General features: G+C 46.3%; 1 long non-coding RNA gene across 2 annotated transcripts; it reads left to right on the top strand.

Moving 5' to 3' along the window:
• Nucleotides 1–12,719: 12,719 nt before the first annotated feature.
• On the top strand, nucleotides 12,720–23,437 carry LOC103691976 (uncharacterized). 2 transcript variants are annotated; one of them, XR_005502023.2, is made up of 4 exons: nucleotides 12,720–12,905; nucleotides 13,319–13,477; nucleotides 14,425–14,518; nucleotides 22,466–23,437. It is a non-coding gene; the product is annotated as an uncharacterized LOC103691976 (long non-coding RNA). The 2 variants fall into 2 exon arrangements; XR_001837384.3 differs by lacking the exon at nucleotides 12,720–12,905 and adding an exon at nucleotides 13,098–13,226.
• The last annotated feature ends 23 nt before the right edge of the window (nucleotides 23,438–23,460 follow it).

Below are 23,460 nucleotides of genomic sequence, written 5' to 3'. Positions count from 1 at the left end.
CACACTGCTTTCGCTACTCCAGAGTCATTCCCGGCAACTGTCCAGTGTTGTGGGATGGCCAAGCAGCAGTCGCTCAGTGTCAGCCCTGTGAAAATGAGCCGTGCTAAGTTGATCAAGTCATGGTAGAGATGTCCAGCCAGAATGTAATCAGCACTGACAGTTGCTGGGATTTTAAAAAACCAAATCAGGAAAACCACGTACAACTTACAGTGCAATGTGAAACATTCTTGAGCGCTGGCGGGGAAGTGGGCTGCACGACCCGTGGGGTCCCTGCTCCATCTCTAATTGCTATTGTTCTCCGGGATGTGATACCTTAATCAGAAACAATAGCTTGTTTAATTGACTAAGATGGGGGTGGGGAGGGCTGCCACCTCTCAAAGATATCCGGATGGCACTCAAAGCAGATGAGCTCCGGGGTGAAATTAAGAGGACTCCTTAGACAGTGTGGCCCAGGGCATTGTGGGATTGCAGTGCAGCAGAGGGCTGGGACCCTCTATATTTGAGGGATTTAAGATCCTTGAGATGATGATCCTTCTGCAGGATTGTAGGATTCTCTCTCTCTCTCTCTTTCTCTCTCTCTCTCTCTCTCTCTCTCTTTCTCTCTCTCTCTCTCTTTCTCTCTCTCTCTCTCTCTTTCTCTCTCTCTCTCTCTCTTTCTCTCTCTCTCTCTCTCCCCCCCACCCCCCGGTGTGTGTGTGTGTGTGTGTGTGCATGCGCGTGCACACATGCACGTATATATGCATGCACACATACATGTGTGGTTTATTCTCATTCTCACCCTTTTTTGTGGTTGAGTATACCCTCCTATGTCTATGTGGAGGACAGAGAAAGAAAGTGGGTATCTTCCTTACTTGTTCCTTTGAGACAGGGTCTCTCACTGAACCTGGAACTAGGCTAGCAACTAGCCAGCCCCATAGACCGTTCTGTTTCTGCCCCCCCCCCCCCGACAGCACTGGTTTTACAGGCGCCTGCGACCATTCCTTTGTTACCCGGGTGTTGGTCATCTGAACTCAGGTTTTCCTGCTTGTACAGCAGGTACTGGGCTCTCTCCCTAGATCCTGTGTCATCTTTTATTTGTAAGGTCGGATGATCTGTTTTGTAAAAGATGTTTGTTATTATAATTCATGTATACGGTGTCTCAGAGGCACTTTCGAAGGACATTGACATATATTATTCTTATGTCTGGAATATAAATGCCATAAAATGGAGTTTATCATCATCTGGAATGTTCGGACCTGGTCTCTAAGGCAGAGGTTAGTCCGTTTTCCACAATTCACCAACACGCAGCAAAAAAACCCATCCATACAAAGAATAAGAAGGACTCTATCACTCAAACCATATCCCTAGGGGACCCCGATGTCCTCACACGTCTGTTAGGGACATCATTCTGTGCAAACAAAATGCTATATCAGTTTTTATTCAGACCTGAACTTGGTTTGAATCTTGTGAAAGTGGGGGGAAAAGATCTTTTCCCATAAAACTCTTTTGTAAGAGAGACTTGTTTGTGAGGGTTGAGCATACTTTTCCCTAAGTTCAACTGCAAAGTTGGAGTGTTTTTTAAGAGGTGAGCTCCTCATACTGACTTCTGGGAGCCCTGCCACCACCTGGGTAGTCCTATAATCTGGGGAGAGGTTAGTGAATGTCCCTGAATACTTCTTAAGGTATCCTGTCGAGCCTTTCCCCCCATTCCAGCAGATCCTCACATCTCTGCCACACACACACACACACACACACACACACACACACACACACACATGATGGGACCTGACATCTCTTTCTCGTCTTTTATTACGTTTCTCTTCATCCATTGACTGTGGTCAATGCTCGTGGATGGACCATCACCATTCTTCTTACTGGGATGTGTCCACATTAGGACGTATTGATTAGTTTCTGAAGAAGTCTGTTAGGGCTGTGTCCTAACCAAACCATCTCAGGATTGACTCTCCCTTCCCATGAGGGGTTTATAAGCCCAGGAGGCCCAAGTTGAGAACTAGTGGGAGAGTCGCTTCCAACAGTAGTGAGCAAGGGAGGTGCAGGTTAAGATTAGAGTGGACCTACGGCCTCTGCGAACTCCTTTTGAGAGAATCAAGACACCCCAGTCTCCCCAAGTACCACAGATGTGCCAACCCCAAGACAAGGGCCGCCCAGTGTCTAAAACCATAAATCCCAGATCTAGCATCTATGTGAGACAGAAGTGCTGGGTCAGCATTGCTTCCAGGAAGCCTAAGACGTACGTGTTGAAGATGCGTCTTAATTTCTCCTGAGTTAAGCAAAAGGGGGTCGGGGGGGTGGGATTCGGGGAAGGAGGGGGAGGAATAAAAACTAGAGGATTGGGATACTGAGAGTAACCCGCAAGGCCAGTGGGTTCTTCCTCTTGCTCAGCCTGCTATTAGCTATTCTCAGAGCTCAAACATTTGATGACCTCCTTGTTCAACATGGAGAGGATGTAGAGACGACAGGCCCTTCACCCCACATCGTTTTTATGTAGGTGCTTGGAAGTCAACTTGGGGACTCAGACTTGTGCAGCAGCTGTTTGACTAACCGACCTCCCTCCCAGCCCCCTTCACCCTCCTCTTGCCTCTTGAGTGGTAGAGCTGTTTTAAAAAGCCATTATTGGTGCTTTGGGGCCCGCTATTCCCGATGGATTCTGCACCCTTCCAACAACGTTGTGGACGGCTCCCTTACTCTCTTCAGAACTGGGCAGGGGACCAACCATAGACCAAAGCTAGATCCAGAAGAGTTGGGATCAAAAATACTTTCTTCGTTTCATCTCGTTTGAGACAGGCTCTCCAGCCCAGGCTGGCCTTGACCACTCTAAATAGTTCAAGATGGCTCGGTGTCTCGGCGTCTTAAGCACTGAACTTGCCACAGTGCCTGGTTCCCCAAATACATTATATCCAGCCATAGAGCTTCCACGTCCGTCCCAAGCTATGGGCAGACAGTGCCACCACAGACGCTATTGAACGTGGAAAAACATTTAAAACCGAATAAAAGGTACCCTGGGGCTGTTGAGAGGGGGACTGTTGAGTGTGTAAATCCAGGGTATTAGTGTTACAGCACTGCTGCCTTCCAGGGAAATCCCTGCTTGACGTGAGGTGACTCCGGGATGCAACTGTTTCCGATAGAGAAAATCTTTAGGAAACAGGTTCTATCCCCAAAGTTCACTCTGCATAAAAAAGTGTGGGTTTACCGGATCCTGAAAGGTGGCAGGGGATTCACTGCTGCCTGGGAGAATGATTAGCCATCAGGGATGTAGTGCCTCGATCTGCAGCAGGACCCAGGGCATCATGAATTTCATGAGTGGAATTGTCGGGACTGTTTTGAGAGTATGCTCTGCATTGCTTTCAAAAGGTAACACAGCCTCTGGTGTGTGTGTGTGTGTGTGTGTGTGGTGAATGCATAACTGTGCAGGACGTGCACACAGAGGACCGAGCAGGACATTGAGTGTCCCCTCTAATAGCTCTCCTCTCTGTTGCCTTGAGGCAGGGTCTCTCTCTGCACTGCACAGTCTCTGACTGGAGAGCTCTGAGTATCAATCTTTCCCAACCACAGCCCACCCAGTGCTGGGGTGACAGGCATGCTCACCTATCTTTTGACACGGGTTCTGGAGATTCAAACCCAGGTCCTCATGCTTGCAGAGAAAGTAACATTGCAGGGACCCATCCTCCTACTTGCTGCAGCATTTTCAGAATTCTAATAGTAATCTTCTTTCCTTGTTCTTATTTGTGTGGTTAATACTTACATGTTAAGACATCCGTTGTGCATTTCCACGTTTTAGTTTCTTTTACTGTAAAGCTAGCAATGCCACTAACATGGTAAAACCCATCTTTAATGGACAATTTGTATGTACCAAGCCTATACTAATTTATTCATATGCATTTTCTCAATGTGCTCTGTATTTATTATGACATTATAATCATTTTATCTATTAGATTTGTGATTTTTACACAGCTGCAAAGAAATGTCTGAGACAAAACAAACAAACAAACAAATAAACATCCTTGATGTAATGGGAAGATTTATTTTGACTCCATGTTCAAAAATCTCAGCCCGTTGTCTGTGTTCTGAAGGGCGTCCACAGTGGGACAGAGCTGCTCATCTTGGGGTTATAAAGAAAGGGATGGGAAGAGGCCAAGGTCCCAAATCTCCTCCAGTGACTGTCAACATCCATTGGGCCCAACCTTTTAAGAGTCTGGTCCCCCGGCAGTGGTGACCTGGGCTGCCAATCAAGCCTCGTGCACAGGATCCTGGGTAGGGTGTTTCAGATTTAAAGCATAGCGCCACCACCACAAGAAAGTAATGACCCTGTGAGGTTGCTTACCGTGCACTGTGGCCGTCGGTGAAGAAATGGCGGAGCAGAAGCATGGCAGCTACACCATGGGCCCAGCGCTCTTAACTTTAAATGCAGCAGTACAAAGCAGATGCAAACTGAGACCAGAGAGGCACACAGTAGGGATCCATCCAGCTAGAGAAAATGAAGAGATCCAGCCAATGTCACATCTATCTGCAGATGCCATGTGGCTCTGACTGCTGTTCTTCAAAGCACAGAGATCCGGTGGAGCGGTGTCTTCTGTGTTTTAGAAGTGGGGGTCTTGGATTTTCAATGGCATCTCTGGATTTTACATGCAAATGATAATTCACGAGTTAGCTGCGCACTCACGTTCAGCTTGTGGGCGCCTGGGCTACGTCTCTCCTCAAAGCCTTCACAGTAAAGACAAGAAACTGGCTTGACTCATTTCACAGTTCAAAGACTTGTCGGTCTGCCTTGGAGGCTGGGAGCATTTGCAGGGCCCCTAAGTGAGCCCCAACACCGTGAGGGCATCATCCTAAAGTGAGCCACAGCATGGTGACCGAATCATCTTGGATCTTCCTGACTCTAAGTCCCTTCCTGTGGGAAACCTTAACCTTAGCCAGTTTGGGACAGCTGGCCACCGGTCTCTGCAGAAAACCAACTTCTGGCATGTGTAAACGCTACAGGTCAAATTCCCCGACCTTCAGCACGTGTCCTTTCCGGGGAATTTTGTCTCCTTTCCAGGTGCTAACGTGCTAAAGCTTGGGTGTCTCAACTTCAAAAGCGAGAGGCTGCCTCTGGTGCCCGGACGTAAGACCCTTGCAGCCGCTCTCCCCGGCCCCCACAACAACCAGTTTTCTAGAACTCTCTGAGAGGAGGAGAAGGCACCGACAAGCGAGCGGACATCCCCAGGAGATATCCTGGCTGTTATTTGTCAGCGAATCCTAATTCGAATCCAAACGGGAGCTGGCCATTATCTGAGACTCACGCAGACCCAGGTACACAGCTAATGAGCAGGTTACCCGGGCTCCATCTTTCTCAAGAGCCCTCGGAGACTTAACCGCGCCATCTCATAAAATATGCAGATGATAGTGCGGAGAGAAGAGCAAAGGCTTTGAAAATGATTCACACAACCTAAAAATGATGTTGAAAAGGGAGGAATTAAATATTCACAAAGTGAGAGAAATTAAGGCATATTAACTGTTAGAATGTGGAAATGAAATGACTAACGGGCACGCCGTTGATGAGTACGGCATGATTACAGATCTGTCAAAAGTTGCCAATTCTGACTCTGTGGGATGCGGAGGTGCCAGCCGGCTGGTAAGGGCAAAAAAATTAGGTATGGGACAAGCCGCATGGTAGTGACAGATCAGAGTCAAAGGGAGGAAGACAGTAGTGATTAACACCGGGCTCTGTTCTGTGGGGAGCTTGAACTCCGAAATCACAAAATGAATGCTAATTACCAGGACGGAACAGACTCTGAGTTGACTGGACCCTCGAAGCGGAATGTGCCTATTAAGTCCGTAATGGGGAAGGCCAAAGAAAGCCTAAAGGCTGGAGAGGCTAAATCCGGTGAGGTCATCGCAATTCTCCATATTCAGAAGCAGGGGGGATAGAAAGCCAAATTGTGGCCCATCCAAACTGGAATTAACAGTAATTATTATATAATATGTAGTGATGGGATTTAAATGGCTTACACATTTTCTCTGCTGAGATCATTTAGACGTGATTCATACAAATGATTAAATTAATAGATCTTCCTTTTCTCAGACTGCCAGGCAGCTTAAACTAGATTTTTCAACAGAGATGGATCCTAGCAAAACCGCACGAATTGTGAGATTTGGGGAGATTTTAGGAGAATATGGAGCTCTCAGAATAACAGATTCACTAAGAGATGAAGACTGGGTGCCTGGCCTTTGTCTTCTGTTGATTCCTTTATTTTCCTACCTCTAAATGTAGGTGTTGTAAAAGAGTGTTTTAGATGATAGATCATCAAATATCCTCAAAATAGACATCATAGCCAAGCAAGAGGAAGAGGAAGAGAGGGGGGAAGAAGAGGAGGACCGGGAGGAGAAGGAGGCCTAGGAGGAGGAGGTGGGGGAGGAAGAGAAAGAGGAGGAGGACTAGGAGGAGAAGGAAGAAGAAAATCCAATAGGCATAGAAATGCACCCTATATCATAACAGAGAGGAAATGTTGGGTAGTTTACATTTTAGCAGCAGTGAAAAACCACTTGGAAGCTGACGGAGTTTGCAGACAAGTGTGGTGCATTTCCAGACAGAAACGAAGAGAGAAAAAGGAATTCTCTGAACCCAGACAGAGGCCAGCGCCGTCCTTGTAAATATTCCCTCTCCCTCTCCATCTGCAGAAGCCCATCATCGGGGCTGGGTGTGAGAATGTTATCTCCAGCAGAAGGAGGACGCCGTCCACAGAGGGAAGAACCGCTTGAGGTCCAACGTGAGCTCCCAGTGGAGACTCCTAGTCCACAGCAGGAGACCTGGGAACGTAACAATTAACTCCACCTTGGTAGCTCCTTGGCGTCTTGGAATGAAAATATTAATCATTCGCAGCTGCAATTGCCTCCGAATCTCCTCCTTTATGGCCCTGACGCATCCGTGAATAATGCCACTTACGAGTACTAGCAGCATAGATGAGCGTTTTTACAGTAAGGCTGCTTCTCTAGAAGACATTGCAAAGCTGATGGGAAAAGTGTTTCCCTGGAGCACACGCTGATAAGCACCTCGCCCTCCGCCGGGACTCCACTCCAATGAGCACCTACGATCCAACAGGATACCCATGTGCTTTTTGCCCAAACCTTACTCCCACTCAGTGGTAGGCTCTCTGTTTAGAATGCAAAGATACAGAGTTTTGAGAGGAAACTGAAGCTCCTCCCAGAGCAGAGAGAACTCTGACTGCCACCATGGATCTGGTTCCCACGGAGCCCTCTGGTTGGTCTCAGAGAATAGTGTGGCCGTTGATTCGTTTGGAGACACTGCTCTTCTGCCTCTCGCCCTCTGCTCCCTCATTTCCATCAGCCTTCTTTTGCACCCTTCTTACCCTTGACTTGAGAATTCAGATCAAGTTCATGCTCTTCCCAACCCATTCTCCATGCTGAAATGGGAGTGAGGGTCTCCCAAGGCCAATTTATCTGGGGGATTCCTAGGCTTAAAATCTTCACATTGCCTACCATGTACTTAGAATACGGATGGAGACTGCTTTCTTCCCACATCCCTCAAGATCCCCAACATCATATGTCCTTGATCTTGTGTCTCATCTCCATACCTAGACATTTCTCCATCACTGTGACAAATGTCTGAGAACCAAAAGCTTGAAGAAGGGACTCCTATTGGCTCACAATTTCTGGACAGTCAATCCATGTGGTCAGAAGGATATGCAGGGAAAGCACAAAACATATCCTAGAGACCAGATAGTAGGGAGAGAGAGAGAGAGAGGTGGGGGGGGGGGCAGAGACACAGAGACACACACAGAGACAGAGACACACACAGAGAGACAGAGACACAGAGAAACAAGAGACAGTGTGTGTGTGTGTGTGTGTGTGTGTGTGTGTTTGTCTCTGTATCTCACTGACTGTACCCCCTCCCCCTTCCATTCCCTGGGTCTGGAGCCTAGGGGATGATGCTACCCATCATCCCAAGGTTACTGCCTTCCCTTAGTCAATCTTCTCCTGAATGAAGTGCACCTAGAAGTATACTTCATAAATCTCTTGGATGTTTCCCAATTCAGTCAAATTGGCACTCAGGACTAACCAAGGCAATTCTTTACTAATCAGTTGGAGAGGGGGACGCTGTGACCTACAAGGATATATGAATATCTAGGCCATCTAAAGCTTTTCACCATGCTAACACATCTACATCTCCAACCAAGCTTTACCCACAATGCCACTGCCAATCCCACACCCTAGACGGTTCTTTCTCTTCTTTTGGCTCCTCCATTAACTTTCTTTTTTTTTTCGTTTTTGGATTGTAAGGGCCGGAGGTGAGAGAGGACAAGAGCAAAGCAGAATCTTCTGCACATAAAGGACTGTGTCATTCATGCGCTCATTAACAGTTGGGATTTCCTACACGAAACCAAACTGCACAACACGTTCACATGGAGGAGGAGGCAGATTTATTAGTCCCCACCCATAGCTAAGGAGAAACAGGCAGTCGAAGGCGTATGAGAGAAAGAGAGTCAGTTTTATTTAAGAGTCTATCTCCCAAGAGCTCAACCATGCCCCAGTGCATAGCCCCACAGTCAGATGGACAAGGACAGCACAGATCTGAGTCAATGGCTCTTTTTTAAAAGGAAGGGAAAGGAGAAGGCACAGAGGTGTGGGGGAGGGCCTTTGGGAGGATTTGGTGAAGAGATCAGGTGAATATGATCAAAACACTTTGGATGAAGTTCTCAAAGAATTAACAATCTTTTATTAAGTTATTTTGTTTATTTACACTCCAAAATGTCCTCGTTCCCGGCCCATTGTCTCCAAGTTCTTTACCTCCCCTTTAAAAGAGCACTCCCCCACTCACCCACCTGCTCCTACCTCACCCACACCAGCATCCCTCTTCCCTGGGGCATCATCAACTTTCCACAGGATTAAGCGCATCCTCTCCAAATGAAGCCATACAAGCCAGTTCTCTGCTATACGGGTGCTGGGGTCATGATCCAGCCCATGTATGTTCCTTGATTTTTGGCTTAGTATCTGGGAGCTCTGAGGGGTCTGGGTTAGTTGACACTGTTGTTCTTCCCATTAAAAGTTAAACACATCACTCTCTAGTCTACTCAGGAGTTTGTGTTTCTATGACATTATATACCTGCAGATCAGCTGCCACAGTTCTCAGTCACTTATGCTTTCGGGGCTGTGTCTATCACAACATCTGACCTTCCTAACCGAGTTCATTCTTAAGGAGGGCAACAGCCCAACTTCTCAAGGCCAGGTTCATGGAACACACTCAGCAGGTGTGTGTCGAAAGGAGGCTGTCTGAAGCATTCACCTTGGCCAGAATTACTCTTCTGTCATCTCACTCAACAAAGAACTTTCTCCTGCTGACGTTCACACGCATTGGCAACAACCGACCATGATTACATCATGAGCCACCCAGAGGGAGGGCTGAGTGTACGTCCTCAGAGAATCACCTGCCAGAGATCTCACTGATTCCCCCAGGCAAAGGTAGCCTGCCCTCTGCTTCTGGCTCCCTGGGCCCTAGTCTGCGGTCTCTTAGGTCTTGGTAAGCGAGTACTAATTGCCTGTGTGCATGGCTGGCTCCCTCGTTGGGCTCCCCGGGCGAGGACTTAACTGGCTGGTATTCACATCCCTTCGTCATCCAGCACAGGGCCTGAGTACCCTAGATACTTAGCAAATGGCTGTTGATAAACAATTTCATTCAGTAGTGACTTGGTAATTGAATATCTAGAGGGATCAGTAAGTTAGTGAGTGAATAGAAAACCCAGGAAAGTAAATGTAAAAACAACCATTTCCTACCATTTCTTAAACTATGGTGCCCCGGCCAGTGGTGCGACTTGAGGTGACTTTAAGAAATATGTAAATGAATCTCTTTTTATGTCTTCATTCGTTGTTTGTTTACATGCTTTGAGGATAGCTACACTCCAGCAGCTCCGTCTTATCTTGCTACAATGTGGACTTGAACTGGGAATTCTCCTGCTTCAGCCTACCTGGTGCTGAGATTATAGGGTCGTGCCACCACACCCAGCACCTGAATTTTATTTTAAATGTTATTCACAGAGAGATAAAAGGGTAGATGTTAGGAAAAGTCCATTTGTATAATAAATCCTTTATACCATTCATGGGACAGATTAAGGCACTTTCTATTCAATAAAATAAAGAGTATTGGTAGAAGTGGGATTACAGAAGATATTTGGATATGGTAAAAACTCAGGAAATATGTGTAAGTGAGTAAGTTTTAAGACTATAGGTATAAAATGAATAAGGGCTGTCCCTTCCCTGAGACCTCATGAGCATTTGTAATGCTCTAGTTAAATATTTTCCTATGCTATACTCAAGAACACCACAAGTGAAAACTCACTTCACTTTATAGGTTAGGGAGCTAAAACATGCTGGGGGGGGCGGGGAGAAGGGGTGGTCGCTCCCTGATGACGTAGATCCCCTGCGCAGGAACCAGGATGTAAACCTGAAAAAAGCGGGTGGCGGTCTCAACCACAACTCTACTCACGCCCCATGGCAGAGGAGCCCATGGGACACAAGAAAGGGGCAAAGAGACCTTCCAGAAGGTCCCTTGAAAATGGCACTAGCCCTTTGGTTCACTTCCTGAATCTTCGGTAAAAGTGTCCATTGGAGGTAGACCTCCTCTTACGGGTTACCTAAGGCTCGCGAGAGGGGGAAATGTCCCATCATCCTCCACTGTGATGAGGGTTGGGAGGTTCTATCTCAGTTTCCCTCCAGGAGCAGCCAGTGAACCCATTTGTTCCTAGGTAACCCAACCCACCATGAACTACTTAGGGCACCCATGCAGGGCATCACCATGTAAGAGGCACCATACAGAGAGTCCATGCACTGCACCTTGCTTACTCAGATGACCCAAGGCCCTCCACCACTGAGTTAACCCTTGCCATTCAAAAAGTTATTTTGAGACAGGATACCATTAAGTCGCTCAGGATGGCCCTGAACCAGGGCCAGCCTTGAGGCCTTCCTCTATACCTGAGTATGCATATGTAGCTGTACACCCACACACATGCGAACAGTTATACATATGCACACTCCTCATATCCCTCACACAAAGTTTTTGGAATGCTCTTTGACGGCAGAAACAAAGGTACCACACCCAACCTGGTTCTGGATTCAGAATTGGCCAATGCCTGGAAACCGGTTCTGCATTTAGCACAGACATGAAGACCAGGGCTATAAGTAACAGAGCTTTGAAGAGGCTAGAGAAGCAGAAAGATGTCCCTTTATCCCCGAAAGCACGCACAGTGGAGCAGAATGGGGAAGGAACAGAAATGGAGAACTTGTAAACTATTAGGAAGTAATTCTCCCCCAGTCTCTTCATCTTCCCGAGACGCTACACATGTGACCTGGCGGTGCTCTTGGGCAGGAGTCATACAGGCTACAGGAAGCCCCATAGCCAGGCTGAGGCATCAGCTGAAACCATGCAGAAATCAATCTGGCACCCACAATCCTCTCCCCAGCCTCCCTACTGAGGCATTGCACAGAGCTGGTTCACAGTTCTGTCATGCAAACTCAAATGTTTTATCTTCCAAATGTCCTTTCTTTGTCCGCAACACCACCTACCTCCTTAAAAACAAAACAAAACAAAACAAAACAAAACCTCTTTCCATTATTTGTGTGTGGGCACGAGCACGCGCTTGTGCGTGTGTGCGTGCATGTGTGTGTGCGTGCGTGCGTGAGTGTGTGTGTGTGCACATGTATGTGTGTACATGAGCTTGTGGATGGACTTATATGGGCCATAGTGCTCACGTGGAGGTCGAAGGACAACCCCTAGGGATGTTTTTTCTCCTTCCGCCCTGTATGTTCTGGGCGTGGTTTCCGCTCCTCGGTATCCAGAGCATGCGCCGTTAGCCTGCTGAGCCACTTGCCAGCCCATTCCTCTCACTTCCAGGTTAGAAAACTGAAGCCAACGTGGACGAAGCCCTCCAGGCTAACATTCGAGTCTCCTTGATCTTACACTCTTTAAATTTGGGGTCACCCTTTAAGTAGAGGACTTGAAGTACAGACATAAAGTTTGCTAAGAAAGTGAATATTCAGAACGAGGAATTAAATCAAGACAAATCATTAGTTTATAAAAAAGAAAACAAAAACCAAAAACCAACACACCACGGATTCAGAAAATCCAGAAAAATAACTTCATATTTTATGAACTGTCTGACACCTCTAAAATATTTTTGTTTCATATCCTTTGATCACCTCTTTATGATAGTTTATTTTTAAAAATACTTTCTTTAGAAAAATAATTTAGTCTTTCTCCTACTGTGACTGATCAAAACTTCGTAAAACTATTGACAATTTACAAATATTCATATGATATCTAAAATGCATTATCAATTACAGCATTTACATTTCAGAATATTTGTAGGGAACACTCTATCAAGGTTCACGCACAGGCTATGGGATTTGCTTACGGGCTAAGCTTTCTCACGTGGTGGTTGACCGTGGCCATTCTTTGAATTAAGGCTCCCAGTTTCCCACTTGTCACTAACACCCTTAAAAACATATTACAATTTTTCGTTATTGTTGTGTATTGTTGTGTATTACAAAATTCACTTACAGATCAGCAAGACATTCTAACAGCAGAATTGTGACTTTAAAAAATTTTCCATGAAGAGAGAAAAACAATACGTGGTATATCTTACGATGTATATGAGGCATCAACAAAGACACTGTTGAGTGTTGAGTGCACAAGAGAATCAAGTCTTCCTTTTCTCCCTGGGGCCAGGTAAACTTCCAGAATCTTGCGGGCCCAGCTACAGTTCTCTGACGGCCATTGGGCATCTCTGGTTTCATTCATTTTGTGGTGCTGGCGTTCACCCTGAGCCTGCCCACCATAGCAAGGCTTCATCCGCACGCTGGTAGTAGCATCTTCCCAGACAGCCCTCCTATACCGAGATGCTAACAGGACCTTAACCGTAAGTGCCAATGACAGAGGACCACATCAATTCATCATATTAACCCCCATCCACACTCACCCCTGACTCACCCTTCCGTAAACCGGATTTCAAGATGCCAGGAGTCATTCAAACTGCACCTAATTCCAAAGGAAGGTTGAGCGGTGATGGAGGAGGAGTTGGAGGCAACATCGTAACCAATTGGACATAAAACATTTCACTGTGCAGATGTTGTCTAGGCAGGTAACCATGACAACACACTGGCAGAATCCCTCCAGAGCTGTTGTCTAACTCCGCAACCCCTCTACAGGCTCACATATTTGAACGTTGGATTCTCAGCTGGTGATGCTGTTTGGGGAGGCTGTGGAGGAGGTGTGGCCCAACTGGAGCACGTGGGTCCCTTAACCTCACTTCCGCCCTTTCTCTGTTTTCAGATCTGAGCTGTAAGCAGCAGTCACCTCATGCTCCCTCCCACGCATTGCCTTCTCTGCCACGATGGACTGTGCCCTCTCAAACCAAGAGCCAGAATAAATCTTTGCAGCCCTAAGCGGCTTCCCGTCAGGTGCCCGATAACAGCAGCTTCTGAGGCATGGGTGGGTACGCTTGGCCGCAGGGTCTGGCTGTGAAGCCAGAAACCAAACCTGGAAATTCTCATTCTCTTCACTCGGGCCCTCAGACCCAGGTACTCCAGGAAGCATCTGCAGAGTCTAGGGACACCTTCTTGCTCTATATTAGCTGCAATTAATAATCAGAAGCAGAGACACGGCCACTTAACGTATATCAACCACTCTTCTGGGAGAGGGCTGTCGTCCTCCGCTTCGCTTTTTCCTGAGATAGGAAGATTGATAGGTCACCAGTGTCCGTGAATAGCACTCAGAAGGTAGCGTATTTATTTTAGCTGCGGCTTCAAGTCAGTGGCTATCTGCACCGCGAAGAGCTCCACTCTATAAAATACATTTGGTCTTCATTTTTCAAAAGCTCCTGAAGGGAGCATATGGTAATCTATTTAGTTTTGCATTCCATGGAGATACCGACTCCCTCCACAAACCCTCATGCTATTTCATTATGAAATTCATGTCCTTTTTATACCCCCGCATACTCTCCCTTCTTTTCTGTTAAAAATACCTGACGATATGACACCGCCCTGTTCACCATTGAATTCATGAGTCATACCCAAAAACCATTAAATACAGCAGAAATAGTATTCGCTGGGGCCCCGGCCAGGACCCAGCCGCAGAGCCTATATTCTCTTGAGTTTCAGAGATGAACCACTCAGAATGTGTTTTTATTTTCTATTAGGGCTCGTTTTAACACAAGCTCTAGGTTTCAGCTTCTTATTCATCTCCTCCTGGGATTGAATCCTTGAGGTTTTTTTCCCCCTTGAGTGTCCAGTTTTAAAGGCTGTATATCAAAATCTGATTATTTTTCCAGATCTGCATCTGTCTTCTATCCTCCTGCACTCCCTGCTGTGGTATTATTCAAAAATACTGATTTGTGGTCTTAAATATTCCTAAACTCGCTGTCCCTTCTTTCCCCCAAGGTGACCTCAGGATGGACACTGAAAATGGGAGCTCAATCCTCTGACGATGCAGGGACAGTGATGTCTGAGCTGTATCCAGGGGGGCTGCTGAATTGTAAGTTGCTTGGAACTATAATGGAGTGAGTGCAGTTCCCAAAACCTGGTCTGTGGGAAACCTTGGGCTTCTCCTTTTTACAAAAGAGCAGTCTTCTCCTATCTTTCCAGCCAGGCACAGACATGAACCATTAGCCCACCCTTTCACACAGACAGCAGCATTGCCACGATATGATCTCAGAGCTGGTGAGTCCTTCTAGTCAGATAGACTTAGAGAGCACTTTAGTTAAATGGCCATTCTTTGGTTTTCATAGCATATTTAACAGTTCAGAAATCCCTCACTAAGACAAATGCAGTTTTTTTTTTCATTGATTTCCAAATTGCCTGTGGTCACGAACTTTGGGAAACAGTGTTGTGGTTCCAAATGTTAAGTGTCAACTTGACACAACTTAGGATGATCTGGAAAGGGAAACTCAATGAGGGACCATAGGCACGTTTTTGGCAACGTACTTTCAATTAGGGGTGGAGACCTCTCCTCTAGCCCACCACCCAGCAGAGGTCATGGAAAAGAAAAGTTATTAGGATGTGGGGGGAGTGGACCTGCTCAGCAATAGTTCTTTGGGGGTGAGCTCGATCTTCTTTGGTAGCAGTTCAGTCCTGTAGCAAACACCAAATATGATTCAGACGCTGCAGATCAGGCCTCTAGGTAGGCAGACACAGGACAGCTGTAGATCAATCCTGAAGGAAGTGCCAGGCTCACCAACTGGCCTGAGGGGAGGCTGCAGAAACAGCAAGGTGCTGAGGGAACTTCGTACGCAGTTCTTGGGCGAGTTTCTCTCAATGATGGTGTTACCACAAGTTGAGCTCAACAACGCTCTGTAAGGCGAACTAATACATGTGAGTCTTTAGCAAAGAACAGGGAGGTGGAGCAAACCAAACCATTGCTCAGTGTTTGTCTCCCACTGTCTGTGGGGTCATGTTTATACTCCCTTCATCATGTGTCCTTCACGTCTTTGCTACATCAGAACATCCTTTCACCTGTGTCTGCTTCAGGAAAGCATCATTTGACCTAACTAACTTTCCAAATGAACTGTAAGTTTCCATTTCAAGAGGTTATGTAAGTCAGGTTGGCCTGTGGGTTTGTCTTACTTACATTAACTGAGGAGGGAGGATTTAGCCCACTGTGGGTGGTGTCATTCCCTAGGAGGGGGGTTCTGAACTACAGGAGAGTGAAGAATATGAACTGTGCACTAGAGTGTGTTAATTCATTGCCCTCTGCTCTTGAATGTGGGTGTGATGTGCCCAGCAGCTTCACCCTCCTGCTATCTTGACGTCCCCCTGAGATGCTATGATGGACTGTCACCTGGAATTGTGAATCAAGTCCCTTCTCCCCTAAGCTGCTTTGGTCAGGGTGCTTTATCCCAGCAACAGGAAAGGGAAGTGAAAACAGGTGCCAATATAAAGTTACTCTGATTTTAGCAACATAGTATGCCTTAAGCAGATAGGGTTTGTACAGAGTAACAGTGCCTCTTAGAATAGAATGAGCTGCACATTGGTATACTTAAGGCCAACCTGCCTGTAGGCTGGTGCCGAAGGGATGGGCTGGAGCAAACTGGTTTGGAGCAAGAAGGAAGAATCTCTAGGAACAGAAACAGAATCTGCAGGAGGGATTCTATTACTCAAGAAAACAGATGATCTGGAGCTAAAAGAGAAGAAAAAACAGGGTTAAAGTTGGGAAGATAAACAGGGACCCATGCTCTCAAGGAAAAATAAAAATGAAGTCCTAGTTTATGGGTTTGAAAATGGACTATTCCCTGGTTGTTTAATAATAAAAGATGGCATGCAAAAACAACAGACAAAATCAGAAGAGACAGGCAGAATGAACCACAATCATTTAGAGTCCAAGTTGAACAGTCCCAGGGCCAGAGTTGTGTGCAGCCTAAGCAAACGTGGTGTCCCACATGGATGCGATCAACACCCGCTCCCACAGCAGCCTGGCCCTCGATCCACTCTCCTTAGTTCCTCTCTCTGATGCATCCCCACGAAATTACTTCTAAGCACAGTGAGTGAGCAAAAGGGATGTGGGATTCTCTTCTCAGCATGAACGTGTTCTCAGAACTGTGGAAATGATTCCACCTCATCATAGCCAGACAGTTGGCTATCAGCTACTTACTTAATGCACTTTTAAAATTCAGAGTCTGTGTCTTCGGGACTGAAAGTCAAGGTTTGTGACCAAGTATTGTGTCCCTAGCCTGGGAGTGCCTTTATGAGGTGTCGCTGAGGGTCAGAGAGTTTCACTAGCCACTGGGTAATTCTTAGAAGGAAAACTGCCTGCTTGGAGCAGTCTGTGGAGAACAGCGATGACTTGAAAGCTGTTTTATTTCCCCAAAACTTTGTCTCTGATCTCCCTTAGACCTGAAAAGTGACATTTATGGAATTGGAGACACTTACCCACAAAACTGGCCTTTCTCTCTGGCTTTTCAATCAACCCTGGCAGCTTTGTTCTTAATCAAGCTCACTGTTTCAATCTCTGTCTCTGTCTGCCTCTGACGTCTCTGTCCTCTGTCATCTCTGTCTTTGTCTCTGTACGTCTCTCTTTGGCTGCCTGCCCCTTCTCCCCCACCCCTTCAAGCCAATCTGTTTTCTTCTCAGAAACAGAGGAGTAATTATTGCAGATGCCCCGCAGGTGCATGCTGGGTAAGATAGTTTTTATCACTGCTAGTTCTCTCTCTACTCTAAATCAGAGTGTGGCGGTTTCAATGAGAAATGCCCCTAAGAGGCTCAGGTATTTGAATACTGGATGCCATGACTGGTGGCACGGTTTGAGAAGGTTAAGAGGTGTGGCCTTGCTGGAGGAAGTGTGTCTCTAGCAGTGAGCTTTGAGAGTTTATGGCTCACCCCACTTCCAGTTCACTCTCTCTGCTTTGTGTTTATGGTTAAAGATGTGATTTCTCAGCTTCTTGATCTAAACTCTCCTTCATGAGTTGCTTCTGGTTATGGTTTTCATCATAGCAACAGAAAGTAATTAGTATGCAGACGACCGATGAAATAAGCCTTATTCAGATGGGGAGTTTCAGTATTTGATCTCTTGTGTGTGTGTGTGTGTGTGTGTGTGTGTGTGTCTGTCTGTCTGTCTGTGTGTCTGTCTGTGTATTTGTGTGTTTGTGTGTGTGTGCTACAAGTGTGTGTTGCAAGTGTCTGTTTGGTGTCAGTGTATGGGTGTTTTTTGATGTAGGTGTGAGTATATGTTTATTGTAGGTAGGAGGTTGTCATAGGTATGTGGGTGGTTACGGTAAGTATGTGGTGTTTGTTGTAAGTATGTGTCTGTATGTATTGTAAATGTGTGGGCGTGTGCTTGTTATAGGTATTTGGAGTGTATGTGTGTGTGTGTGTGTTGTAGGTAGGTGTGTATGTTGTAGGCATGTTGGTGTGTTTTTGTGGTAGGCGTGTAGGCTGAGTGTTGTGTGTGAGTATGTGTATGTTGGTGGTATGTGCGCATTGTACATGTGTGTTATAGGTGTGCGTGGGTATAGATGTGTGGGTTTTATAAGTGTGTATATTTGTAGGGGGCAGGGAGGTTGTTGGTATGTAGTGTTTGTTGTAGGTGTGTGCGTATGTGTATGTGGGGGTAGGAGTATTGTAGGTGTGTGAGTGTGTGTTGTAGATGTGTGTGTGTAGGTATGTGTATATGTAGGGTTGGGGTGTTGTAGGTGTTAGTTTGGTGTAGATTTGAGGATGCATGTATACATGTGCATTGATATATGCATGCACAGAGGACACTGGAGGATCTTTGCCATCCTGCTCTCCCCCTAAACCCAGGGCCAGGCTGGCAACCAGCAAGCCCTGGCAACACTCCCATCTCACCCACCCACCTCCCCACCTCCCCATCTCTGGGTTACAGGCACAGAGGCCACACAGGTCTTTTTATGTGGCTGCTGAGAATCTGAACTCAGGTTCTTATGCAGCATGCAGTCAGGCCCACTGAGCCGTCTCCCCGACCCGTGATTATAAATGTTTATGTCCTTATTATTTTGATGAGTAGGAGAGACCGTGGAGGCAGTATATATCCTCCTGTTCAAAGCAGCCTCTCTGGTTTCCAGTCTGAGCCTCACTAGTTATTAGAAGCAAGTTTCTAATCTCCGGGTTCTTTTCTCAGTTACACAATGAATGATAATATCAATTCTTACCTCATAAAAATGCTAATATGTGTAAATGCCCAGACCATTGCCTGGCACACGAGAGCCATCAGTTAATGCTGGCTGCTAGAATTAGCTGTTCTTTCAGTGACCATTTAAGGGGAACAAGTACAGAACTTGGTCCTTTCCCCCAGGACAAATTTAAGTCTCATTTTTAACCTCTCTTCCCAGGACAGCTATTAAATTCATGTGTATAAATTTACTTTGTTCACTTGTGTGTGTGTGTGCGCGCGTGTGTGTGTGTGTGAATGTGTGGGTGAGTGTGTGGGTCTGCATGTATCCATGTGTGTGCATGTGTGTGTCCAAATGTATGTGTGTCCATTTGTGTCCGTGTGTGTGCCTGGATGTGTCCGTATATACATGTGTGTGTCCATGAATATGTGTGTGTGTCCCTGTGTGTATCCATGTGTGCATGTGTCTGTGTACATCTCCATGAGTATGCATATGTGTGTGGTGTGTGTGTGTATGTGTTCGTGTGCATGCATGTGTGTGTAGTGTGTGTGTGTGTGTGTGTGTGTGTGTGTGTGTGTGTGTGTGTGTGTGCTGTCCTGTTGCATGCTAGGCACTGTGATAAGAAGGCATGGGGTCTGGAAGCAGACAAACCTCTTGTTTTTATGAAAAGACACTTTGGTTGAGAAGCAGAGGAAGTGCATGATGCAGGGCCTTGTGATAGAAAGGAAAGAAGAGGGGCTGGGGATGTGGCTCAGTGGTAGAGCGCTTGCCTAGCAAGCACAAGGCCCTGGGTTCGGTCCCCAGCTCCGGAAAAAAAGAAAAGAAAAAAAAAGAAAGAAAGGAAAGAAGATGTTACAATAATGTCATCGTTAGGTAGGGCTCTCTGCAAAGGTGACATTCCAGCTGATGTCTGCCATAGCAAAGGAAGGATCACACCCAGAGCCAAGAGAATGGGACACCAGACGGATGGGGCAGATACAACCCACCAGGAAATTATCTTACTAACGTCTGCCTCGTTCATTTAGACCACAGATGAGGGGTCTCGACTGTGGGTGTGGCGTAACCAGTTGTTTGAGGTTCTTGTCTTGAGTTCCCCACAGCGACAGACCTGGAGCTATAAGTTTCAGTGAACTCTTCTTTCCTACATTGCTTTCTGTTGGGAAGCTTTATCAGAGCAATAGAAACAAAACTAGTCTGCACTGTACCCAGTACCTGCCAGGAACATCCCTACTCTGATACGAGGGTTCAAACCACCTCCACATCTTCCCAGTGCTTCTTAAGGTAGAAGAGTAGTCAGGACCCCACTCGGCTGAGAAATCCCGCACACTCTATAAAATTCTTCCTCCTCCCAGGAGAACCTGAGTTGCCTGCAGAAACTTTTGTAAATGTATGCTCAGAGGTCAGTGATACAAACCAGCCAGCCCTTCAGTTCATGTCAGACTGTTACAGTGGTTCTCAATCTGTGGGTTGTGACCCCTTTGGGGGTTGAACGACCCTTTCACAGGGGTCACATATCAGACACCCTACATATCCGATTCTTACATTACGATTCCCAACAGTGGCAAAATTACAATTAGGAGGTAGCAACGAGCTAATGTTACGGTTGGCGGGGGGTGGGGGTCACCACAACGTGAGGAACTGTGTTAAAGGGTCTCAGCTTTAGGAAGGCCGAGAAAGATTATGCCATACTTATTCTTACCTCCAGAGGGATGAGGTTTGCAGAGAGATCGCGTGTGGGTTAGGCCTGATAACAACATGAAGAGTTAGTTCTCCCACTCTTAGAGAAAATTTGGTACCATTGCGAGTCAGGGGCTGTGTTCTGTCTTTGGGCCTCGGCTGCTGCCATGATTACTGTCTGACTAAATATCCTGCTGGGCACGAATGCCATCGGGGGTTGGTCATTCCCACATTGCTCATATGACAAGAAGCCTACAGATCTCTCTCTGCTGTCGATGTGGGCGGAGCTATGCTGCAAGCCTGCCGGGAGCCCCTGCTTCTCTGTGCAGCATCCAGAGCACAAAGACCTACAGGGAGCCTTCTCTGCTGAGAAGACAGAAGGGCTCATAATAAGGGAGGGACAAGAAAAGCCAGAGTGGCCAGCACCCACATGGGTCAATCCTACAGCACTGTCCTTTAAGCAGGCCTAATTAGGTATTAAATCTAAATATTCAGTGGTCTTTTGTGTGCTTGATCCCCAAAATCACTTGCTATTTTGTTTTTGAGGGATTTTTTTTTAAACTGACTTAGTTTCGCCCAGAACTGTGTGGTACAGGTCAGCCTTGAACCCTTGCTCCTCCTGCTTCAACCACCTGTGCGCTGGGACGAAGAGGTTTTGACATTGCAGCATAATATTTCTAGTTGTATAACCATACAATTTCGGCAAAAAAAAATTTCCAAACAAGCAAGGGCTCCTGGGCTGTAAAACAGCGACCTGGCGATGCGTTTCCACACCTGTGAATAAGTATGTGAATAAATCCACATATGTAAACCACACTAATGACACAAGTAAGTGTCCCCGGTTCACATTTGAGTTCTCTATCTGAGGGATCAATATATTAAAATAGAGGGAATGTTTCCCACGGAGAAGTTTGGATGGCTTCTTTTCAAACCCCGAAGGATTCGACATCATCACTAGACCCTTTCCTTAAGGCACAGCAGTGCCTTGGAACACAGTGAAGGGTGTGCTCTCAGGCTGACCCTCAGCTCCATCCCCTCCCACATCTGGCTTCCTGCCTGGGATGTGCAGGCTGTGTGACGACAGCCTCTTCTATCATGTTACCCCAGACCTCATCTTCTTTCTCCAGCCCAGTCAGATCTCGTTTGCACTTTCAAATAGTCTCGCCCAAAAATGCATTATTTCCACAGCAATTTGCCTGACGAATCTTATGTAAAGTTCTTCTTTCTGCTGTTTTTTTTCCTCACATGCACACATAACACCTCAGACTTGGTGACATTTCCCCCAAACGCACGAAGTGAAACAGATCCATGTGACCTAGAAAACATAAGCAGACCGGCTAGAGAGACGGCTCAGAGGTTAAGCACACCCGCTGGTTGTGAGGTTGGTTCCCAGAGCCCACAGTGTGCTCACAGCCGTCTGTAACTCCAGTTCTAGGGAATCTGATGTCCCCTCCTGGCCTCCAAGGGTTCTGCACACACGTGGCATACATACATACACACTACTTTTGGTAATGTTTTCAAACATAGCTATGTTGTGAGGTCGTTGTGAAAAAAAGGAAAGATTACATCACCATAGGAAAGCCGATCTTTTCCTTCATTTCCTTGCAAAATAGCATTTCTGCTACTCCAGAACTGGGGGTGTAGAGGCAGTAAAATCAGAAGTTCAAGGTTAACCTATTGATCTCTCAGAAAACTAAAATGAGAAGTAAGGATACTTACTTGTGCCCTACGTCTATCAATGCTTTAGTTCATGTATTCATGCATAAGAGGGCTACACCCAGGCTGGCTTCTAACTCGCTGTGTAGTCCAGGATGACCTTGAACTACTGATTTTACTGCCTCTACATCAGGAGCTCTGGAAAAAATTGGAATGTAATTTTGCAAAGGAAAATCATCTAAAGAACAAGAGAGAGATCCTGGCAAATTGGCCCACACTTGTAATCCCAGCCCTCTGAGGCTGAAGTAAAAGGATCACTGCGAGTTCTAATCCAACCCGAACCACATAGAACTTTGTCTCAAAAAATTATATAAGCATGTATTGAGAAGTCATTTTAAGTACCATATCTAGGCGAAGACCATCCTTTGAACAGGGTCTGTTTGGTTTATAGATCGTGTGTGGTATTTCTCCGGTTTCTGTTATTTCATTGAAGATACACTTTTTTGTTTGTTTTTGTTCTGTTTCAGAAGCAACTCTGTTACAAATTGTCACCTAAGTGAGTTTGGGGAACATTTGTCTGCCCTGCATTCATCCTGACAACAGCTTGAGTCCAAAACCATTGGAAAAATCGTTCACTCACGGGAGAATCGTCAGTGAACCTTTATACAAATGTGTCTTTGGAGCTATGGGAAAAACACTGAAACTATGGAGTAAGATCTGAGGGAGGAAAGCATGAACGTGGAGTCGGCCGGGAATGGCGTCTGGTGGTTCTTCTTCCTGCACACTGGTCCGTCATGCATCGGAACCGCCTGTGCAGTTCTTGCATGAGCAGCTCTCCAGCCTGGACTGATGGTGATGGGCCAGAGAGAACAACAAGGAAGCCAGGGGACGACCTTGAACTGAACGGTACCAGGTCAGGTCAGAGACAGCCAGACACTACCCGGACAGCGGCAACATTGTTGCCCCACAATATTGTCTGTCTCCAAAGATGCTTTTCAGACAAATTCAGGAGGTGTGTATGTGACTTTAAGGAAATGAGGACAGGAGGCTCACATGTGCCACTATTTACCTCTGTGTGGATAGATCTTGCTCTGTGACTAGAGCAGCAGCTCTCAACCTGTGAATCACAGCCTCTTCGGCAAACCTCTATCTCCAAAGATACCTACATTATGTTTCATAACAGTAGCAAAATACAGTTATTAAGTAGAAAATGCCTGTGTGGTTGGGGGTCACCACATCATGAGGAACTGTATCTAAGGATCTCAGCAACAAAGTTGAGAGCCACTGGACTAGAGGGTGACCTCCCAGTCACAGAGCAAACTAGAGCCAGGGCTTCACAGAAGCCCTAATGGAGTTTATAAATGCTGCTTTTATTGTAATTGATCCATCCCTTGGTTGGGGTGATGAAATGCAAATGCAGAGATTCCAAACACCTGGTTCCAGCTGAGAAGATGTTTTGTTTGTCTGTTTGTCCTCTTAAAGTTAATGTCTCCATAAGAGACCATTCAGGGCTAGGAAGGAA

The sequence above is a fragment of the Rattus norvegicus genome, chromosome 3, assembly GCF_036323735.1.
Source record: "Rattus norvegicus strain BN/NHsdMcwi chromosome 3, GRCr8, whole genome shotgun sequence".
NCBI lineage: Eukaryota > Metazoa > Chordata > Mammalia > Rodentia > Muridae > Rattus > Rattus norvegicus.
This window is presented reverse-complemented; position numbering and strand designations above follow the sequence as displayed.